The 25,974-nt window shown below is 29.1% G+C and overlaps 1 protein-coding gene across 1 annotated transcript in view; it reads right to left on the bottom strand.

Moving 5' to 3' along the window:
• The window catches only part of LOC129966497 (mucin-2-like), a 56,662-nt gene that overhangs the window by 26,814 nt on the left and 3,874 nt on the right, over window positions 1-25,974 (bottom strand). The window lies entirely within an intron of this gene.

Raw genomic sequence — 25,974 nt, forward strand, 5'->3', positions numbered from 1 at the left:
CCAACTATTTAGAAGTACAATTAAACGTTTTGCTATTCCAATATATCAAAATTTTCTACATAAAATTACTTACATAAAGCTCAAATTAGATTTTTCAAAAATTAGGGTTTGAAATTCTGAAGAGAAAAGGAAAGGGTGAGTTAGTGACGAAATCTGCATTGTCTAAGGGCTTCTAGAAGGTTTAATCGTTTTAAAATCGTGAAATCATTTGGATCCAACACCAATTTAACCTTATGCAAAAACTACTTCGAATGTTCTTCGAAATCTCAGTGTTCATGCCTTCCTGTGATCAGGAAAGGTAAATTGCTCTCGTACAATCGACGTTTCTATGGCAACGTGCCTGTGATCACTCAGATGGTCTCTTGAACTCAAAAATTATAATCATTAAATCTTCTATTAGGGACATTTTGTCAAATCTTTTGTACTTAGCTCTCTCCTGATGTAAAAAATTTAACACTTTCTTGATGTATTTTATGTATGTGTGACCGAACTAATACAAATTCAAATTAAGTCTTGTAGGGCATTATTTCAGTTAAATAATTACTATCTTTAAATTTTATGTTATTTCGTAATCTTTTTAAAAAAAACAGCTTTATAACTTTAAAAATACACAATCTTATTACTGAATATTATTTAAATTGTGTGAAAAAAGTTTTACCATTTGCTTTTGTTATATTCTCTAAAATTTCTTTTAAATTTCAGATATACAATTCTTTTATACTCGATATACTGAAACCAACTATTTAGAAGTACAATTAAACGTTTTGCTATTCCAATATATCAAAATTTTCTACATAAAATTACTTACATAAAGCTCAAATTAGATTTTTCAAAAATTAGGGTTTGAAATTCTGAAGAGAAAAGGAAAGGGTGAGTTAGTGACGAAATCTGCATTGTCTAAGGGCTTCTAGAAGGTTTAATCGTTTTAAAATCGTGAAATCATTTGGATCCAACACCAATTTAACCTTATGCAAAAACTACTTCGAATGTTCTTCGAAATCTCAGTGTTCATGCCTTCCTGTGATCAGGAAAGGTAAATTGCTCTCGTACAATCGACGTTTCTATGGCAACGTGCCTGTGATCACTCAGATGGTCTCTTGAACTCATAAAAATTATAATCATTAAATCTTCTATTAGGGACATTTTGTCAAATCTTTTGTACTTAGCTCTCTCCTGATGTAAAGAATTTAACACTTTCTTGATGTATTTTATGCATTTTTAATGTTTTACAACTTTATATGTAATGTATTTTTTTTTTCTTTCTATTCTTTCCGTACGACTCTAGTACTCTAGAGTACAAGCACAGTCGTACGGAAAGAATAGAAAAATAAAAAAATAAAATAAAAATGCATGGTTCTATAGTACTTGCGCTCGATAAATTTCCCCCTTTCCGCTCAAGTGTCAAGAAAGGCTACCACATTATAAACTTTATCTTTGCACGTAAGATTTGGCGATTTTACAATGTACGCCAAATGGTAATCAACTCAATATGAATGAGAAAGATACTCCTTGTCTCTGATAATGAAACGAAACTTACTTGAGCAAAATGCTGATGACCTTACCACGTTTCAAACGAGTGTTGAATATAATAAATATAAAGTGTGAGAAATTTGCTTTAAAAATGTATTTATTAAAAGGAATACGTTTATAATTTTCCCACGCGGAAGACATTTATAAAAATTATAATTCTGATGTGCATAATACAAATTTAATCTTTATATCTCTTACGTTTTAACTTTATTTAACAAAATGAAAAAAATACATAGAAAGGGCTTTAAATTCAAATTTAAATGGATATCAATAATGTTTAATTCTTTCTATATGTATGTATGCTTTTATGTATATACATTCCACAAACTGATACTTGAAATGAGCTAATGTATTTTTTACGTTAAAGCTGTTCAAATAAGGGTTTTTTTTTTATAAGCTTTTTGGCTGGCTAAAATAAATGATAGGAATCATATTAATAATTTTAAAAACAGCTGCTGGTTAATTCTGAGGAGAAAAAAAAACATTTTCAATAAGAAAATGTTGATAATTAATTTAAATGCAACATCTAAACGTGCTACATTAAAACGCTTAATTCTCAAATACAGTATCATGAGCTTAAATTTTATTCGCAAGTAATGTAGTAGCAAATTTCTGCCTATTTTCTTAAAAGCGCTGCCAATGATATATTACTAATTTTCAATTTGTCTTAAATCTATGCACGAAAGAAAGCTAAAAATAAAATATATTACTTTATATTTTATTCGTCCTATTGTTTTTTTCGCCCCCGAATTTCTTGCCAAAAGTATAGATTTATATAGATTGGACCTTTATCGTAATCAAAATTGAAATTACAATGGTAAATATTTAAATATTAGGCCTTAAGATAAAAACTAATTTCACAACTATGTAAGCATGGTTTCTAAAGTAACTTTTTTTTTTTAAATATTGCATCTAAACATACTTCGAATTACAAAATTTCATTAAATAAGATAGGCAATTGTACAAAAATTGCAAAAATTAAATTTTTTTTATATCCATCATAATTTCAAGAGTGAATTAGTATATACTGATTCTTATTTTCATCTATACAAAATTTCACATTTCTATCTAGAACATTTGTAGGTATATGCCTAGTTTTAAATTTCGAAGGACTGGCCACAAATGTGGAAGAAAGCGTTTATTTCGGAATGCAATTAGTACATCATCAAGTCATTATGGCTTTTAAAAATTTGATAATAATAACGTTGTTTATTTTCACTGTTCGGGAGTTGCACTATCGTCTTTATAAAGAAGGGAAGAGAAATTTGGGGAAATGAACATTTAAACCATCTCTGAGACTTACTGGAATACTCAGCAAGAAAAGCATTGTTTTTGTTTCAATGCAAAATCAGAACATTTTTTTTTTTTTCTGAAAAATGTTATTTGGAGAGATGAATGTTGGTTTAATCTAGACAGAAACATTAATTTGAAAAAATTTCACGTTTGGAAAAGTGAAGACAATTTTTCGTGCAAGAAATTCATCATCACTCGCAGTTTTCTGTTCATATGTTACAACTGCCGTTTTTAGAAGTCCTTGAGTTGATCTCATTTTCTACAAAAGTATATTGTATGGTAACGATAGATTCAGTTAATTTTTATTGGGATTATATCTGAACTAAGAAATGAATTAACTTTATCTATGGATATTTAATAAATCTTTGCTGACTAACTCAAAAAGCCAGTCCTCATGTCACACGAACTCAATCACATACATATGCTCAAGCATTGTTAAGTTAATGTAATTCTGCATAGGTGTTGAAGGTGTTAATTTGGAACCAATTTTTAAGCACTTTAATTAAATGAATATCATTCTATTTTTTTAAAAAAATTTAATGAAAGTTAATAAATGTTATGTGTTTTATCAAAGAAAAGATAGAATTTCAACCGCTTGAAATTAAGCACGTTATATCCTTTGAGAGTAAATTTTATTGACCACAGTTTAGTACATATTATACTATAATTTTATTCAAAAACTTTAAAGATAAGATTAGGTTATTCTTTTTTTTGGGGGGGGGGGAGGTCCTCCAAAAAGGGCATAAATTGGAATTAAAATTATTTCCTGAATTTGAAGAGGTCTATCGTAGCTCTCAGAAAGCAGTTATAAACATTATCATTAATTGAAATTGGAAAAGTCTAAAGCAAAAAGATAATAATTAATATAAAAAGCCACCAATCAATAGAAAATTTAAGGCTGTATTCTTTTATATCTTGAGGAACAAACGAATAAAAAAGGAAATGATATCGTTCATAAAATATCAAACTTGAGTTCAGATTTTATATGCTGATATGAGCTTGAAAATCAAAACCTATTTTCCATTATTGAGCTTAAAAAAATTAGTGATGTAATTTGTGAAATCATTTTCTTTAATTGATCCGATGAAACGATTTTAATAGGCTATATTTTTTTCTACATTAAAGCGTATTTCTCAGAGTGTTTATTACATTTTTAAAAGTAAATAAACTACAAAAAATTTACTGTTTTTCCTTTATTGAAATTATTTTTCTGTCAGATTTCATTAAAAACTATTTTGGTGATTCAAATATGACAAACTTCTCTTATTTCTACTATTTTGAAAATACTCCTATTAAAGTAAGCAATATCAAACTAATTTTTTTTCTTAACCAATAAATATAATTACGAAGGAAACAAAATCTATAAAATGATGTGGAACGCACTAAACATTCTATTTACTGGCCAATTACATTAGATTTTTTGTTGTTGTTGTTAATTGATATAGTTGTATCACTAAAACCTGAATTTGAAGTCAAAACTTATGTCTTGTCGTAGCCTAAAAATTCAATTCCCTGTGTATTAGATATCCTATTCTATCCAAGATATAGTATTCAAATTTCGTATGTGAAATTGTTCTCTTTAGGCATCTATTTTCTTTATCTTTTTTTGTAAAACATAATTATTTATCAGATATAAGACATTTCTTTGCATAAAAGCAGAATTGATTTTGTAAATAGAATTTACATAATTTAAAATATTTTTTAAAAGAATATTTAACAAAAAAAGGGAGTTGAAATAAACAAAAGTAGGTTTTTCCAAACTAATGTATTGAAAGAAAAAGGCAAAAGAATTCTTGAAATCTATAATATAAAACTGGCAGATAATTGGCAGAATCCTATGTTCAAATTAATCCACTTATGTACATTTTTTTTTTTTACTAAAATTTCTTTTCCATTACGAATCTAATTTCAATAAATGTTAAGACAATTTTACTTTATGACATAAAACATGAGTACTATTGAGATTAAAAAACATAAAATTGCTAAGTGAACTATTGTAATATATATACATACACTTACATTTTTTCCCTTTTATGAGTAAAGATAATAGCGATTTTGAAGAAAATTCATTCAGAAATATGAGATTGTTCAAATATTAGTAAATAAAACAGCTATAGATTCTCTTATATCTTACTTCTTTTTAAATGCATTTCATTCCGCTATTTATTTTTCTGATAAAAACAGTCTTACTTTTCTATTAATAATAGAATTAATTATCATTTATTGCAAGATATATGAATAAGATAAATGTATGTACAAGATCTCATAAATGAAAGATCAAATAAAATTTTTACAAAAATTATCGCCATGGAAAACTAAAAACCGTCACCCGCGCCAAGCTTTCTAGCCAAAGGTCCAAATCTCAGTAAAGGGGGACCCAGTAAACCTACGAACGACGCTCTAAGGGATACCGTACTGGTTATTGTTTGCGAAGATCCAATTTCAAGTGCCGTTTGTGCTACGTGGGATTGCTCTTTTGTAGCCCCATCAGGTTTCCCGCAAGGCCTCTGGCTAAATCCTTTGCTATTGTGCCGGAGAGGTATTCCGCTGGCCTGTCTGACAAGCGGTCAGCTCACAGTTTTCCTCCTACTTTTTTGTTACATTAGTTCTTATTGTTGTTTCTTATGGCATTTGCCATAGGCAAGTCCGCTGTTCGAAGACAGCGGATTTAGGCCTGGGGGGGGAGGGCCTCTTATTTCAATAGTGGCGCCATCTAGGGCCAAGAGAACGACTTAGCTACACACTCGTCACAACCCTTTTTACGGGGCGGACTTCATTCACGCATTTCATTCACTCAAACACAGATCGTAATTTAAACCTGAATCAGAGAACGATCACCCCTGATCTAGTACCCCCAGTGGTATTACTCTCGACATGGAGGACTTTGTGACGCGCGTCAGCCACCAAGCACGCGGGGAATCTTCGGCCGGCGGGGTTCGAACTCGCAACCTAAGGGACGCGAATCCGACGCTCTACCAACCAGGCTATCCCGGCCTCCTCAGTAGTTCTACTGCTGTCAAGAGGCCTTTTTGTTATAGGTATAATAAGCACTTCGAAAGGAATTTAGAATTTTATTGTTAAGGGTTGGATTTTATGATCGATGTTCGCCACAAACAATCCATCCATCCATCTTTCCCCTTACTCCTTCCTTCTCCTCAACAATCGTTAGTGAATTCTCTGTATCAAGTTCTTTCAATGTTTTCTTCAATAAGAATTTATATTTGAGCTATTATTTAATGCTTGCTTTATAAAAGTAGTATGTAGCGAATACAAGTGAATTTCTTATAAAAGAGAAACTTATATAGAAGAAATGTTTCTCAGAATTCGTATATCAAATATTAAAGCTCCAGATTTTCATTTAAGCAAATAATTCAACCAAAAACAATTTTAAAATTTTATAAAAAAAAAAAAACAGGATAGTAAAACAGAAAAGCTTGTATACCGTGAAACCTAACTTCAAAAGTTAAGCTTGCAGATCTTTAAAATGAACGAAACCTAATTAAAAAATTTAATGAATATATAACTAAATTCCTTTGACAATTCTTTACTTCTAGCTGGTCCTCTAGAATTGTAAGTTTCATAAAATTTAAATTTAATATTTTGTATGCAACTTATTTTTAATTGCTTAATGATTAAAATATTTTTAATAGTCATGTACTGGTAAGAGCCATATACCGTTCTATTCATTGGGCTATGAGCCTCCTAATTAAAAAAAAAATGTATTTTCATTTGACATAGGCAGTGATTACATTTCTGCTTATCTGGCAACATGCTTGCTGAATTCAAGCCGTTAGTAAATACATATTATATATACGTACAGAAAGAAGAATCTTCCATTTCTGAAGTTTGTATGCAAGTATTTACGTAATAAGTCAGTAGATGATTCAAAAATCATTTATCTGATTTAATAAAAAATTTCATGTGCTATATTAAGAAAGCAAAGCTAAAAGAGTGATATTATCAAAGTGTTTAAAAATAAGCGAACATTAAATTTTTTTCATTATTAATTGCTTCTGAACGCTGTAATTTACTTTAGCTGTAATTATCACAATGTTCAAAAATGTTATTAAAATTAAGTTTCATATTGAAATATACTCTACATGGGGAAATAAGCTGAGTGTTTTTATCTTGAATATTAACAATGGAAAAAAATTAAGATGAAAATAACAAATACAAAAATGATTTGAGTTTCATTTCAACAATGAAATAAATTGTTGTAGAATGCGCTCGAAATACTTTAAAAAATGATTAAAAACCGAAAATAAAACTACACAGCAAAAATCTAGTATAGTTGAAAACATTTTTTGAATTTTTAAAGGAATGTAAAATTTTCCAAGTTTTAATATTTTTGAAAGTTAACACAGGAAAAAGCCAAAATTTCGCTTAATTTTTAATTAAAATTTCACAAAATAAAATCGCATCGAAGTGTACTTTTCTTAAACAAAATGTAGACCTAGTTTAAGAAAAGTAATAATTTTATACTGAAATATATTAATAAAAAGTTCTACATCATCCAAAAATTCCCATTACATCTAAATAATTAAATTTCCCCATAATAATTTTACCAAAGATTTAAATTAAATATTTAAAAGTATTTTCTATTGCAATCTATTTTATCATTCATTCATTCATTCATTTCTAGAGTATGCAGTAGTCGGAAGTTTATCTTATCTGTAATGTTTTGTGTAGATAATTCACACTCTTCTATTACTAACTTCTATTATTAACATTCATTTTAACTGATCTAAAAAATCTGGAATCCCTTTTTGATTCCGGTTTGTCGTACTTACATACATTGAAATCATGCAGAGGCACAAAAAGACGAGATTAAATATTTATATTGAAATAAAATCTAACAAAATGAATATATATTTTCGAATATTTTTAACTCCAAATAAATTTAAAAATGTTGTAACAATTTTAGAGTTTTGCTTATTTTTATTGTCAATTAACCATTTTTGTTAACTAGCTATTCACTTAACGGACTACTAATATTCGTCATGCCAACAAATTTTAAAGAACTACAATTTATGTCAAATGCAAGTACTAATTAAAATTATGTATCATACTACTTGATTAGCTATGCTCAAGAAATGGTGAAATTAGCAAGTGAATAAATTGGCGAAATCTGCCCAGTTGTTATTGAGGTGAGATGTTGTATCAAGGTTTTGATTATTTGTTTATCGATTCTAAATGGGACCTGTCCATATTCAACTATCCATAATTCAACAATGCAATGAGTTTAATAAAGCCTTATGGATGATCTTGAAGTGCAAATTATAAATTTCGGCTAAGTTTTGAAACAGACAGCCCAACGGAAACAGATTCTGTTCCAAAATGTATATTTTTCACGGAATAACAAAGCCAAACACAAAACGAATTATTAACCCTTTAAATTACCATTTTTTTCTAGTCATGATATATTGAAATATTTTTTAAATTGAGATCGGCTTAAGAGATAGTTTATTAGATAAATTTATTTTGATTTATTAATTAATTTTATTAATTAATAACTAAGTAACAAATCAAGACATCATTTTGAGTGAAAAAAAAAAGAATTGAAGCGTCTAACTTTTTGTCTTATTGAAAAATTTGTCAGAACTCATGCCAATCTGTATAACATCATTCAAAGATTGATGAATTTGGTGGGAAGCATACTTCCCTTGGCCCTAGAAAGAGTTAAAGAATTCTAGGGAGTCAATGCAAGTTCACTGGCTTAATTTTATTTATTATTTATCATTCTTTGTACCCACTGACATTCTAATGTAAATAATGAAGACTCAGAATATAAATAATAATAATACCCGGTAATGTGGAAGAAACAATACTGTAATTACATTCAAGCTCAAAAATTGTTATTCAGCATTCTAGTGCAGAAACTCTATAGAAATGAATTTCTAGCCTGGTCTCCTAAGTTCCTTCATTAAAGAAGGTGAAAAATAAAATAATTAGTAGAGTCATGTAAACTATCACAAGAAGGTTTAGATTTTTTAATACTCGTAAAATAAAATGAGAAAATCTTAATTTTAAAAAAATGGCTTGATGTCGACATGTCATCCCCAGCATAAACAAGAGGCCAAGCCACAACTCTTTTGCTTTGAGGGTCGTCAGCTGACCTCAAGGCCAAAGTACTTCCTTCGCAATCACTTTGAATAAGGAACGCCTGTTGATTTGATTCAACTGTAATAAACCAGCAACAGTAGTATACCTGAAAGTCTCTTGTACATTCTCCAATAAAGATCTTATCTTCTTTCCTCAACATAAAATTGTGGGCTTCAGGTAAGGCCCCGAATGCCGTTCATGGCACTAGAGAAAAATAAAGATATATAGAGCTTTGGCGTCTAGCTTTTTTACTGAATCCTGATTACGAATATTATGGACGCCTTTTTTTCCGCGCGATTGAAACCAAACTTTGACACAAAATAACAATTGTAGTTAAATAGTCACATAGCAAATTTCACATTTTTAAGCCGCCATTCCATTTTTGTATTATCTCGTTTTTATGTATGTGAAAGCACAGATTGACAGACAGTGACCTTTTCACAGGTGTGGTTTAAAATTTGATAAGAGATTTGATCTACATTTTAGACGAAACCTATGGACTAAATTTTATCCAATTAACTTTCTCTGTTTAGTAATTATAATGTTAATTTAAAATGGAACAGCAGAACAGATAAACTTCTTATGAATGAATTTTTCTCAAAATTTGAAGAAATCTACAAATTTGGTGTCAAGACCATACACCAAATTTTAGCTGTAACTCGGAGCATTTTTTATTTATTGAGTTCACATATATACATATTGCTAAAAATGTGTTTTGAGAACTCAATGAGATCTGAAACAAAGATTCGTTAATATTTCCAGTTCGAATGTTGTGACAATTACAATATTTTCTCTATACTTCGTATTAAGTGTGTGTGTGTGTGGGGAGGGGGGAGACTGAGTCGACATATTCTATCATGGAGCAGTTTCTCAACTTGTGTGCATTCATTTAAATCACACTTGGAGATAAAATAAATCAGTTCTGCAAAGGGGGGAAAAAAACTCCCTTAGGATTAAATCTGTGGCCACTAAGACATTCTAATTAAAAAAAAATTTTTAAAGAATTCCACGTACAACACGGAAAACAATAAAATTTTATAGTATTCATTTTCGTTAAATTAAAGAAATTACTCGGGTTTTAACACTAAAAAAAAAAATTACAGAAGTTTGAAAAAAATTACAGAATTACAGAAGTTCAATTATTTGGAAACCTGATTAGAGCAGAAAAAGCACACCATTTCATCAAATTAAATGGAAGAATTCTGTCTTAGTTACAAATCAGATCGTGACAAATAATTATTTCTTCGACTGAAATATTAAAATGCGACATCCGAATTAAATACCCAAATGAATTTCTAAGAACAATCAGATTATCTTTAATTCAAATGGAGTTGGGAAAAGTCAACAAAAAATTAAAAGTTTCATGTGGTCGAATTGATAAACTGATTCTTTTTCGAACTGATGAACCTTGATCTCTGATGAATTATTTTTTTAGAATATTCCAATACGTCACATGTGACGTCATGAAAACCGTGGCGTCATACTCAAATGATTGACATGCATTCCGTGCGTATCGTCTTATACTACACGTGTTTTTAACATTGTGCTGTGATATGATGAAAAGTTTGTTTTATTTTTAATGCCACAGTTTTGATTTATTTATCTTTTTTTTAAAAAAAAAAAAATTGAGTATGTTTATTCGCCGGATAATGCAACATTTTTTGATGCAATCAACAGGAGTGTTTTCTTCTAAACTTTCGCATTTTCACAATAAAGCATGTTTTCTGTTAGTTTTCAATAGAGAAGAAAATTGAATATCCATTTTGCATCTGTTTCCCTTTACCTGGTAAAGCCCAAAATTTACAATAAATCTATAAGTCTTAAATAATCTATTATCGTGATAAAAATTCGATCGAAACAGTTTAGGAACAGCCATATCCAAAACTTTTGTTCTCCATTTGGTACAATTTGGGAATTTTCTGTTACACGATATACGACGCATTCGGTTTTTAAGTCACTACATTTTAGCTTATCGACAAACAGACATGATTCAAATAACGGTCAATTTTTTTTTCGATCTTAAATGGTGAAAAATATGAGGATTTGTCAAATTTAAAAAAAAAAAAAATTCAAAAAGACTTATGATAGCTGACATGTTATTTGCAGATCGCTTGAAGTGTCTTCCGAAAATCATCGAAAACTTCTAAAGAGCAGATTGTTACATTAAAAGCAAGGCTGGATTATCAAGAAGGCAAAATAGGAAACTAGGAGTTCTGCAACTTCAGAGGAACCTCTGATTTAGATCATTTTAAGGTATTTTCAGGACCTTAATTATTTCAATTCATTTAGAATGCCGATGCACTAGAGTTCGTTCGAATTATAATCAAGGATCATTTAAACTTTAGAACATTAATATATCAACATTTTTCATTAATTATTTATTTTGTATATTTTATACACATGTTTAGAATTGTAAAACATTATTACAATATATATATATTTTTTTCTTTTTAAAAAATGTCTGGTACTGTAATAAATGGTTTCAGATTTTGTTAAAGAATAACTTTATAATTTCTTGAATAACTTGTTAAAAATTATCTCCGATTTATTTTATATTCTAATAGCCAATGGAAATTACAGGCAAGTTCTTTTTTATTATGGTTTGTCGAAATTTGCTCTTTAAAACTTCTTAGAAAAATCAAATCTATAAAAAAAATATTTGTTTTAGAAGTTGGAGAGTGAAAACGCGGCTCAGGGTTCGATAGAACTTAATCCAGTCTTGACCTACAGGTACCAAATTTGTCATCTAGTCATTTCATGCGTAGTAAACTGTCATTATGAAACGGTGTTTTGAATTTTCATCAAAATTATTACGTTATTCCTTATGAACTTCAGAACATATAATCGCACATTTTTTATTTTTTTTAAAATTAAGTTTTCATTTGTACCAATTTTATTTCCGTGTAATTGTTCTTTTAACAAATGTTTTAAAATTAATTTTAAGAGCAATTTTGCAACATTTCTTTGACTTTAGGTAACTATGTGCAATAATAAATATAAAATCTGAGTCATTTTTTGGGTTTTCATGCAATTAAACTAAAACAAGCAATAATATATTATATATATATATATATATATATATATATATATATATATATATATATATATATATATTATTCAGTTTACTACCAACAATATTACAATATATATATCAAAACAATGAAAACTTTCTAATATAATGGTTTTAGACTGGTATCATTTCTGTAAATTGCGTGTTGTAAATAGGTTTGCTCATAGAATAGAATGACTAATATAATCAAAACAGATCCAGACAAAATTGGTATGCTAAGCTTATATATTAAGAAGCTAACATGTTTTGGATTATAAGTTTAAATCCTTTTCATTACCAATTTTTTTTGAGAGAGTGTGTATATTTTATACTCCTCGAAACTTTCTCGCATAATCTCTTATAAATGTACTAGCGTATTATTTACAGCATTACGAAAGCGCCTTACAGCATGTGACCTTTGATGATTAATCGTTGGGATGTGGTTTACAACCAAGTACCAGAAAAATGAGAGCATATTTTGGATGCTTTTCCCCAGTCTATTAAAATCAAAATATGATGTAGAACTACAATTGTAGTCACAAACACATATCAAATTCCATATATTTAATTCATTGCGTTTTTGATTCAATATATGTTTATGTTCTTGTGAAGATAGAGATTTATAGACTATCAACCACTTGACGAAATTGGTTACAAATTTGATATATATTTACGCTTTAAATTTGTGTACTAAATTTTATTGATCTGGCTCTCTTCGGCTTATAATGTTAATTTATATAGATCAGCTGGACTTTCTCAAATTGTATTCTGTTCAAAATTTGATACAAATTTAAAAATTTGCAGTAACAAATTCCATTTGTCTAGCTCAAAGACGCTTTAGAATTATCGTTTCACAGATAGCCAGATATCATTAAAAAAAATTGTGTTTTTCGGATTCAGAGAGGTTTGAAACGTGGAATTTCGTCATAATTGCGAATGAAATTTACAAGTCTTTCCCTTTGTATATTTCACATATTGGAAAGTAATTGAGAAAAATATTATATCTGTCGAACTATTAAAAGAATGCATTATTAAACGTAAGAAATAAATACAGTTTCCTATAATTTGATGAGAGGAGGCTCAAATCAAAAGTGAAACGAACAGTGGATGCCAAATTCAAAGGTTTTATGCGAATTTAGAAGTTACAGCAAATTGATTTCATTTGCCGTAACTATAATGAGAGAAGATGGCTTACCTATTCAGATTTATTTTTAATCCGAAAAGATGGATCAAATGTCAGCAGATCATTTTTTAGACATAATTTTTTTAATGCAATCATCTTAAGACGAAAGTATCTTATACAAATTAAAGAAGTTACTGCATGTTGTCTTTCAACCAAATAAAGAGAAAATTAATAAAGATAATATTTTTTTTAAGCCATGATTATACTATCTTTCTTTTAACACAAAAGCGTTAAAACGTTCTTTTATTCTTCTGTACTTTAATAATGATCATATTTTGATTAGATTTCAAACAATTTCCTTTTAAAGCTCTTCTCTAAAAAGACTTCTCTGAAATTCTCCTCTAATGCAGAGTTCCTCAAGTTTTACAGAGTTCAAATTTTAACTAATAATCTCCTTTTTATCGAATAAAAGATTCGAAATATCATAATGTTGAATTTTTTTTTCCTTCCCAAGAATATGAACATGTAAGAATATAAATTAGGAAAATGCAATTTTAATGGATTATTTATTAACGAAGAAATACATTAATTATCCGATTAAATTTCATTGAATGTTACAGTATGATGAAGTGCCAACTGACTTATACCATTTTTTTAACTCTACTTATGCAACCTGGCAGAGTTTTAGAGAACCCAAAATTCTACTACCAATTTTTAACAAACTTTGCTGTAAAGGACTATGCCTTATATGTAGTTCAGTTAAATTGTATTACGAAATTCAACGATCCTATTTGAAATTTTCCGATTTTATGTACTTCATCAATAGTCGCCATCTTCTCTCTGTCCTCTAATTTTAAATTATATGGCCAAATAAAGTGTTGACACAAATTTCCACCAAAACAATTAGAACAATTTCGCCAATTTGCATGCATCTGAATGTTTATTATGCAAGTATAATTTAAAACAGCATTTTGACTTGATAAAATGATTTAATCAAAGTTATTTAATAAGGTTAAATTAACATTATTAACATAGTGAAAGAACACTTGAGTGTAGAATGCGCCTAGTATAATTTAACACAAAAACTTGTGACACTACTTTCATTCAGATCATCTAAATCCCTTCTAAAATTAACATCTATTTTCGGTTTCTAATCAAAATTTGTACTTCTGTATTTGTATCAGTAAAACTGCGAATGTAATTCAAAGTGGAATTTATATCTAAGTGTTATCAGTTTGTGAATATTTCACGTAGGAATCAACCTTTTTGAAGTCACAATAGTATGATAAACGTCATTGGGCACGACGTCTAACAATCAACTGTACGTCATGAGTCCCCCCCCTCCCCGTAATTTTAATTGCGAGATGAGCAAAGAAATCCAAAATATAAATGCCGTGTTAAAAACGCTACTTCATGCTGAATTAATGCACGATTTTATGTTACTTACTAAAATTTTCTGCTATTCAATGAATTTCAAATGTTATCTTATTCTATTAAGTTATATATTGTTCATTACTGTTATTTAATTTATGAAATATGACAACGTTTTGGTTAATCTTCAGTTTGATGTTTATATTACTTTTAACTCTGTACATCTTTACTTATGGTTTCCAATTCGTTCTACAATTGTTCTGAATTTAATCCCCTTTCATGACATTCTGTCTTCATGAATATTATACAACTTTTTGCAATATTACCTGTTGGTGTTGGTTTACTTGAACTTAATGCTCTCTCGGGCAAATGTGCGACCGATTAAATTTTATATATATGTGCTTAAAAGTTGCTCGTTTTAATCACTTATAAATATTTTATTATTTTCACAATTTAAAGTCAATTTATATATATATATATATGAGAGAGAGAGAGAGTTTTGAATGCTTCTATGTTAAATTGATGCTTATGATAGCACAGTCACACTAGTCGTATATTTACAACTTCAGAGTTAGCACTGAAATAGATTTTTACAAGAATTTAACGTATCGTTTATTTTTATATTTATTAAATGAATAATGTTCATTTTATACGTTTTATTCTTTTATTACAAAGACCCTCATTAACTGAACAGCACCAATTTTTATTCCGATAACACTTTCGAGATTGTAATATATTTTTTATTTTAATTTATGCAGTGGAACATTTAAAAACTTTGAGAACACCATGCGATAGAATATTATTATGTAAATTAACAGAAAAACGCTGCATTACATATTCGGATATAGATAGAAAGAAAAAAAATCATCAATTGAAATGGAAATTGAACAGAAAATGTATCGGAGAAAAGTTCAAATTCAGTTATTTGTCTATTCATTCGCTTTGAAGTTTTCGGATTGATTTGAAAACTAAGCAGAGATGACTGAATCGTCACTAAATCCTGATCTTTAAATAACACTTGCTGATAACAATGAATAAGAAATTTTTTTAAATCCGATTAATATATTGTTCATTCGATACATATAGAGCTGGATTTCAGAATTGTTTGGGAAATTCGTTTCAACCGTAGGCTTGAACTTAATGCTAACTGAATTATTGACAGTCACATACCTTCTGTAAATAGTAACACCATGTTACTGTCGGTTTGAAAAATCTTAACTTTAAAAACTGGTTTAAGCTAAAGCTTTTTGCAAAGAATTTTAAATCAAAAACGAAGATATGTCACTGAAAAGAAACTAATTTAAGACTTTGAATTCTAACCAGGGTTTCTAAGGGGAGCCCGAATAAAGAGACTTCCCCAAACGAACTGGGGTACTTAGATGAATTTCAGAATCCATTGCGTGTATTATAGCAGAAAAAAAATTCTACAACAGTTCAATGTTGCGCTAAACTTCGTAGAGCAATGAAAAATATTAAGTATGTATTTTGTGACAGAACTTTCCCCCCACTATAATCGAGTCAATATTTAACGAATTTCAACTTTAAAACTTATAAACTTCGTTCAAAAAATCGTTAAATAGAAATTTATAAATTAAAATATTAAAACAATGTAATCCACTATATTAACAACACTACATATCCCAAACTGTGGGAAATCTAATCATGCTTTGTATAAGTTTGATAGAAAAAAAATTTTTTTTTAACAAAAACTTTTCACACTTTTGAAAAATTGAAGCACATCATCTCTAACATTACTTTGAAAACGCAGTCAGTACTTTTCGTATTTTCTTACACGAAATAAACCGCTAGCCTTTCTTCTTTGAGAAGTTTTTAACTCTTTCAAGGATAGCGGTTTATTTCTTGAAGAAAAATATATCAAAGAATTTAATGCATATTGGTTCAGTTTCAAACCATTATGCATTAAATATTTTAGTAACAATAATCCAGAAAATAAACCACCACGCTTGAAAGAGTTAAGAAACTTTACATTGTAATTTTCATTATTTTTTCATAACACCTTGCAATATGTCATACCGCAGAAGCTATTCAACAAATCTTTATGTCTAGAATCAATGTGAAGAAAACAATATGCCTTGTGTAACAGAGTAAGAAACGCGTGAAATAATTACAATATTGTAGAATTTATGGGAATTTAGACAAGTAAGAAATCACAAAATATTGAAAAAACGAAAATTTGGGATAAAAATTAGTCGAAGAACACGTTTATTGAATGGAAATCATCTTTCATAATATGGAGAGTAACTAACATGTAAATATCAATCAAAGCACAGAATCCTCAGAGCAGAAATAGAAAATTCTTTAAATAGAAAATTTTATTAAATGAAAGTTGTGGTAATACGCTGAATAGAGATTCTATTATATTTGTCCAAAATTAGCAATATAAAGAGTTATAATATAAAGAGTTATAGTACTTTGTAATACTCATAAAATAGAATAAAATTCAGTAACATAAGGAATAAAAGTTCCGAAATATATAACAATTTCTAAAATGGGCTTATTAATATATTTCGACATCAGAAAACAGGTTGTACTATTGTGCATGGTACCACGTGGAATTAAAGCAACACTCGTATATTTAAAACCATTGATTATTGTTTTATGGAAAGATCTAAAAAAATTTACTTTAATTTTTGCTTTAAATAGTATATTATATACACAATTTGCACCACTTAAAAGTGATGTAACACACACACACATATTATATATATATATATATATATATATATTAGTAGTTACTTGGCCAAATAGAAGAAACTCCGATTTATTTCACCACGGAAGGCATAATTTTTGTACAAGAGTGAATAAAGGTGACGTCCGTTTACATCGCATCACAAGAGCAGAAGAGAAACAGAATTTTCCCCTCAGTGATTTTATAATGATATTTTGATGAGGATTTCTTTGACAGGTGTAGATTTAGGACAGGGAAATGTGTATATCTTAAAAGAATGTTGAAAGCATTAAGGATTTTCATACCTTCGCTCAGAGCGTGAAAATCTGCTGATATAGCAGTTTTATAGAGCGCGTATTAAAAGTAAATAAATAAAAAGTGAAATAGGATCAGGAAATAAGATACCATTTTAGAATGAAGTTAGTATGAGCTAAATTAAGATAAAAATTTGTAAATTAATTCAGTTTAAATTAGATTTTAAAATATCATTACAAATATATATTATATATAATTCTTGAAAATTAAAGTCTTTTTTTTTTTGATGCATTACAGATGAATTTTATATATAGATCACAAGAAACAAAAATGAAGTTTTAAGAAAAAAGTAATTTATTCTTCAGAATAATTTAAAAATAATTATTCGAATTTTATTAGAGAATTGTTAAATTTAAATTCATTAAATATTATGTTACATTTAAAGTTACTGAATTGAAAGTAGTGTGATAATTCAACAAAAATTGACGAAGTTAATGAAAGTAATATTTAATAAATCAATTAGGAAAATAATTACTAAGAAAAAATAGAAATATGTAACAAATTATGTGAAATCATTAATGTTTTCAAAAAAAATATAACGATTAATGAGATGAAATATAAAAAACGGCTATGTATATTTTGAGAGGCTATTTTCAAATGTTTGCAGTTAAAGAGTTTCAACAAACTTAATTAAACACTGAGAATAATTCATTAAAAAAATATCCTTCTGTTTATAATTATATTTTCTTCTCACAGCCCCAAACCCCTCAATACTGTAATTAAAATATGCCGTTTAAAAGATTTTTAAATTTGTTTAGTAAAATATATCTTTTATAAAAAGAAAATGGTTCAAAAGACTGACGGCTTGCAAAAATAGACAAATGTACTGGCACGTGTGAGTCATGGATTACTTGTGTCACTGGAAATGTCTACGGACAATGGGAGTTGTCAGTAGTCCGCCGACATTTTGTCTGTGTCCACAAGTGGGCAACCTCAGAATCTGTTTTAGGTCGAAAGAAAGATCAAAGTCGGCATTGAAAAACCCAGCAATTGAATCATGCCGACTGATAATATTCTTTCTTCTAATCTTTTACGTGTGTAAACCCTTCGATCCAAAAAAGACACCCCGCCATGAATAAGACGCTTCATTTTAGACATCTCATGGGTTGAATGTGAATAGGATTAAAGTTTATCTTTTAAGTCCTGCCTGTCCGAACGAAGTACCACTTTTTTGCCATTTTAAAAGAGTACTTTATTAGGAAAAAGAAAATTAACTACAATTTGAGTCCCCCAATATATTCATTGTACAATTCTATAACCCCTTTACAATGAACTATTCCAAAGGGGTCACCTGGATCAATATCAACGCATTTAAAAGCCGACAAAGCATTTTCATTCAGAATTTTCCCTTCTGTGATCAAATACAAAGGAAGGCGGGAAAAGAGACTAAAGAATGACGTCATCGTCTTAGGATTAAAGGGGTGTCTAGTGATAGAGAATAGAGATAATCCCTGGTAATACCGATGGACTTCGTCTAACCCAGCCTCCTCACTTTCTTTTCTGACGTTGAAAGGCTTACGACATATTTTCGGCTAGTAAAAGGAGTTGAATTCAAAGGGATTTTTTCTCCAGATGTTGTTGTTGGGAGAAAGTAATACAGCAAATGCAATTACAGAATAGCCTTCATTTATCCCACGTGATTAAGCACAATATAACTTCGGATAATCTAAAACTCGATTAATAGTGACTAAATTTTAAATCCGACTTTTCTTGCGGCAAGATTTTTAAAAGGCCTTTATTTGAAATTATCAATACAAATCTTCAATCAGTCAATAAAAGTCTTCACAATACATCAATCAAATCTCAAGTAAACAGAGAACGCTAATACCGACAAAACAATGGAAGCTTTTAATGCTAATATTTTGTTTGTAGATTTTATCACTGCCTTTAATCGTCTAGGGATAGATGTGACCCGAGTTTTGTGCCATTCTATTATAACAATATTTTTCAATTCTTCTTCATTAGAAATGGCTTCATGGCGTATATTTTTCTCAAGATATGTCCATAAATATTAAATGGGGTATAGATCAGGTGGATGTGGAGGATGGTCCAAAATATTTGCAACACGATAGAATAATTATTCTTTGATGTGTGTTTGGGATCGTTATCATGATGTATCCGTTTTATAAAAAAAACTTTTCTTAATTTAATGAAAATATGCAAAAATTCAAGTTTAAAATATACCAATTTTTATGGGAAAGCCTACATTATTTATCTTCTGTTAACGACGAACTGAAATTCAAATAATTGAAATGCTAATATTTTTCCAACTGACAATTAATAACAGCCAAATGGTATTTTTATACAAATTGTTTTGTGAATTTTGTTTTGAATTTAGGGAAGGAAAACATATCCTATGTTTCACATAAGCGCAATCAAAAGTTATTTAATATAAACACTCATATTTACTAGAATATTTAACGTATTAGCTTTGAATTTTAAATAAAGTTCCGATACCATACGTTTATATATTCTGTGAATTTCATATAATTTGGTTTAAGAATTTGCATGCTATAAACCCCAAAATCATGCTAAAAATTTAAGATTTTTACAAAAACCTTTATATTTTTAAAAATTTGCATGCCATTTTCAAGAAAATGAACTAAGCATTGTACACGGCAAACAAAATTATAGATGAAAGTTGCAAAACATTATCAGTTTTTCTATAAAACGAAACGAGCTCTAATCATTTTTATTTTTCATCAGCTTAGGATCGACCCCTTATATGACCTCGATCGAACCACCACTGTAAAATGGGAATTCTAACATATTCCTTAAATGGTCGAATTTCCAGATTAGCACTTTCAACTTCTCTGGAAGAATTCGAATAAATAAATAATACATTGATTCGACAATACCAGGAAACTTATGATCTTGTATTATATTTATACTGCAAGTTTGACAAGACATAATAATATCAACCGGTAGAAGATTGGATTTGGAACGCAAGCTATGGAAACGTAATACAATTTTATTTGCAAGAACTTGAAGACCTAATTTTAATTTAGTTGTTCAAGAACAATAATTATAAGCTAAAATAATATTAAATAATTATTTACTGTTTAAAAAACTTAAAAAAAGGAGGAAAAACGATTATGCATTAACAATTAGTATGCAAAGAAATCTTATAAATGGAAATATTTTTTTTTTTTTCTATCTAAGAAAAGATTAGGGCATATTGTTTATTCTTTCATCTCTATTTGTAATGTTTAAAAGAAAAATAAAATTAAAGTTTTAAACTTTTCCTTTTGATTTAAAAAATAAATAAAAGTCAATAAATTTTCAAGATAGAGCATTATTCCTTATTTTTTAAAAATAGAAACATACACTCGATTTTCTTCACAAAATGGTTACACTGATTTAGAGAATTCTGGGAAGGATTTGTTTGCTGTGCACCGGAATGTGCGAGTTTTCAAGAAAGCCGGCATTCTTTTAGAAAATTCGCAAAGCAAACGAACAGGCCGAAATACTAATGCTTTACCCTTTTGTGCCCATTCAAATGACTCACGAACACAAAGCGTTGTTTTCAAGACCGTCTGAAGCAATATTTGCTTAACCAGTCGACGACTAACACTAGGAGCCATCCAGTCGAAAGACAATCAATCCGGAGACTTAGCTTGATAACAGTGCAGTTTCTTAACTGCTGTTATGCGCAGGTATTTGTTCTATTGTGTCAGTAAATGATATATAATTCTAATTATAGTTAAAATTCTTGCATTATTTTGCTGTATTAAACAGAGTGCATTAATTTAGATAAGATATTAAGTCCGATTAGAAAAAATTAAAATCATCTGACATCTCCGATATTATTTGTTCTGTATTATAGCAGAATGTCCCAGGTTGCTTTGCTTCACTTTTCAAAAAAAAATTATTTCATATAAAAATATTTAATATTAGCTTAAACTTGTCTTCCAAAGAATTTTTCAGCGTAAATATAATATAATCGTAATATTTACGTATAATAAGTATAATATACGTAAATATAATTTTCAGCGTAAATATAATTTAATACTCAGCGTATTCATTTTTTTTAAAACTTCATCACTAACAATGTCGGACTTGGTGGGAGTAAAGCCCCATGGAAATCTTTCAGTTTTTAAGGGCCATTGGTTTTTACGGATATATCTAGTTCTTACCATTTTTTTAACTTTTTACCGTGTGGAATTCAAACTTTTAAAGTAACTCTTAAAAAATCTTTTGATACAATTATTTTAACGTTGTTTCTATTCCACGATCGTCAATATTCTAACCATACGTTTGGCGCAGTTTAGCCAAGGATGGCTCTTGCGCAGCTAAAACTCGCAACCAACCAACCAAAGAATTTTTCTTCATAAAATTTATTACGCATATATTTAGAATATACTAGTCGCCTTTAGCAACCAGCTGGTTCACTGGAAATACTAACTGTTTATTTTCAACTAAATCTTCACTGGAAATACTGACTGTCTAAAATTAATATCCATGATTATTCCATGAAAATATTTTTAAGCATCAAATTGTTTTAGCTTAAAACATTAATACATAGTGTATATCGTAACAGAGTCAAGTTCCATAATTTCATAGCGTTTGAAAATGCAATTCCAGCCCACAAACCTACTAACTTTCGCGGTACTTTATTATTCGACATGTAAACCCATATAGATATTAAATAGAATTCTTTTCCTTAAATAATGGAAATGGGGAAATCACGTAATTAAATAAATATATCATTTTTTTTTTTTTTTTTTTTTGTATTTTAAAGCAATGCAAACAATAGCTGAAAATTCAACACAAAATGTTAAAAAAAAATTTCAAAATTCGGGAGGGGAAAAAAACAATGTGCATTATTATTACAATCGTATCATTAACAAGATTTTTTTTTTAAATTTTAAGATGGTGTGAAAATAAGTGTTATACAATAATATTTTCGGAACTTATCTCAAAAGAATACTAAAATTTAGCTTAATTTTTAATCAATTATAATTTCGAAACAATGCTTCCGAGGTGCACATTTCCATCGTTCAAATTATATCTGTGCGAAATTTGGTAATTAACACAAACGATTTGTTCCTAAGAGCGTTAACTCACACACACCTATTATTAGTGGAAAACAGCAAAAATTAATCTTATAGTGAGAAAATGCAATTTCATATTGTAAACGTTTAAATACTATCAATTTCCGTTGTGAATGGCTAGCTTTGCCTTTATATGTGTATAATTAAGTAAAAAGATATTTTCCATTGGCTGGAACTTTTCAGTTCTCCTCATCACGCCCAATGTCTAACTGCTAAACGAAGTTCAGACAACTTTGTCACTCGATCTGTAATCGAAATAAAGGCATTGATTTATAAATTGAATTTAATATATCAGCTCGATTAGAATTAGTAGAGTCCATTATAAAAAAACTCGAGATCTTCATGTTTGAGACCTCTTCACAGCTAAAAATACGCTTTTGAAATTATATTTATCTGTAAACACGATAACTTAAAAATTATGAAGCTAGATGGATGAAATTTGACTTTTGGTTTTTGCATTAAATTTGTAGATTTCTGCCAAATTTTGAATGAAATTCAGGCGAGATTTATCTGATTATCAGAAGAGGTGAAAGCAAAATTTACAGAATATTACGAGCCAGATGATCGAAATCTGGCATGTTGTATTGACACACAATTTGTAAATTTTTATCCAATTTTCTATTTTATTCAGATGAGGTTTATCTGATAACGTAATTTCAAAATGTAAATAAAATAGGATGGATAAAATTTAATACGCATTCTTAGCACTTAAAGTGTAGATCTATATCAAATTTTGAAGCAAATATGTCAGTAAATTAATAGCATGTCAGTCTATACATTCGCATGCAGATAAAAGCGATAATACAAATAGCAACATAAAATATAAATCAAATTTGTCATAAAGATATTCTTTTATTAAAAGAATAATAAAACGCCCAAATTGTATATTTGATTTTCTTCACATTACTACGAAGTACAAACCACCCTGAAAATAGGATTTTGAAACTGAAAATTTGAGCATTTTGTTGATCCCGACTTTTTCCAATGTTCCATAATTTTTATATATTTAAGAGAAGAACGAGTAATTATTAGCAGATATGTGAGAAAGTTTTGGGAAACCAATCCTTTAAACTAGTAGTGTTTTCTCGTAACTAGCACCTAATTATCAAAATAAATTTTTAAAGGCATAAATTTGAATTAGAAATTCGTTTTTGAAGGAAATAAATATTATATATGAAGAAATGAAAGAAATTAATGAAGGAAAATAATATTATATTAAAATATATAATATATTATTATACTATAAAGGAAATAAATGTTAGACAACGAGACAATGAAAAAAATATGCAATGTTGAATGGATATAAACAGTCATTTTCGTTCAAACTCTAACTTTCTTAACGATTATAGTGGATAATCATCAAGATATAATTTCTGTATGATGTTATGACTGTTAATGAAAGTTTAATTTTGACACAAAATTCTTTGTAAAGAAAAAAACTGGTTTAACACAATTTCATTTATTATTTATGAATATTATAAAGGAAAATATATGGAGAAAAAAAAATGCAACTAATAAGGAATAAAAAAGTTTCCGCACAGTTTTTACATAATGCGTGAAAGATCTTTTTTAATTTAATGATAAGTAGACTCTCCTTTGGTCTTTGTCACTTCTCTCATAATCCCCATAAGACTTTTTTTCGTTCCTGGAGAAATATTGCTTTTAAATGTCCGGAATGGCCCTTTTATGTTCAACCTTGTTCTTTGTGTCATTTTTTTTAGTTCACGATTGATTTCTTCCCATAAATGTTCAACAGGGTTTAAATCGGATGATTGGGGAGGGCTTTGAAGCTGTTGTTTAACATAACAGAGGAAACCACTCTTACCAAATCTTGGTTGTGTGCTTATGATCGTTGTCCTGTTGAAAAGTCAGTACCAGCAGACAGTTTTTCTGCACTGGTCAGCGTTTTGTTTTAGAAAGTCAAGATACATATACCTATCTCTATTTCCTTTTTATAAAACAAAAATGTCCGACACCAGCAGTACTCACACACACCCACATCATGATCCTGCCACCACCGTGCTTCACAGTTCCACTTAAATTCTTAGTTAACATCTACTGCTTTGATTTCCTCCAGACTATAATTCGACCACCTGACCCATGGATATTATCCTTTTGCACTCTAAAAAGTAATTCGATGCAAAATTATTCACAAGGGCTTGTTTATAGTTCCGAAAAATAAAAATATACAGTAATTTCTTCAAGTTCAATTTTCTCGAAAAGTTAATTTGCATCCTTTTACCATTCTGTAGGTATTTTCAACAATCAAAACTGGAAAATAAAACGTCAAAATGATGCACCATCATGAGTCACCTCTCGAAGGCAAAGAGTTAAATTTTAATTCATTACTAAAAAGGACCGATTCTCAAAAAGATATAGGCTTATTTACATGCTTTTTTGCAAACTCGAGACGCTCTTTTCTGTTGCGGAGACTTCTAAAAAGGCTTCATTTGGGCCACACTTCCACTACAGCCCGCTTTTTAATGTTTCTTACCATTTGATGTGTAACTTTAATGTTGCAATCAACCATTAAATCATATGCCAGTTAAGGTCACTAATCCGCGGATTATCTTACACCTTACGCCTGATATTTCTATAATGCAAGTGATTTAACTTCGGAGGTCTTCAGGATCACTCTCTATCCTCAAACGTTTGCGGCACATGGTATCTTTAAATAATATACCGCACTGTAAATTTTGATTTGTTAGCGATTTCACTAATTCTTTTCATAGATATTCCATCTTTTCGCAACCGAATCACTAACTCTCGAAAGGATTTCGAAGCTTTAACAAACTGGAATTAAACAACTGTTGCTATGTTGTGTTCTTCACTCTGACAAACCAAGAAACTTCGAATATTTACTGAAGGTCAGTTGTTAAACACATCAGGAAGAATTTAAATATTGCGTATGGAAACTTTTTTTTTTGCATGGCACTTCATCATTTATCTTAAAAATTGCAAAAAGGATTTGCTGCGTTTTGTTAAAAAGAAAAATTATGAAATTTCCTTTTAAAGACTCATATTAATCACATATAAATAGTTTAAAAAGATAAAAAGCAAAGATTAGAAATCATGCTAGTCCATTTTTATTTTGTCTTCCGTACGGAAACTTTTTTACTCACTGTATCAATCACTGTGTATGTGGTAAACTCGTCTTGTGGCTTAGAGGATTCCAAGTTCAAAATCTGCTTCTACCAACGAATCAATATATACGTGTACTTGGTGTATATTCAAGATCCGATGCGTATCTGAGATCTATCGTATCAATGCCATTTTCTGGTCATATTTCTGTCAGCTAGCTGGCGTATGTCTCGATTGCGTAGACCGCTTGACAAAATAAATATCTCAAGAGTAATGGGCTTCTTAGACATGCCAAAATGAGAATGTTATCATTCTAACTAATTGAAAACTGAAGATGAAACTAATTCAAAAGATTTGAATTAGACAA

The sequence above is a fragment of the Argiope bruennichi genome, chromosome 4 (assembly GCF_947563725.1).
Source record: "Argiope bruennichi chromosome 4, qqArgBrue1.1, whole genome shotgun sequence".
NCBI lineage: Eukaryota > Metazoa > Arthropoda > Arachnida > Araneae > Araneidae > Argiope > Argiope bruennichi.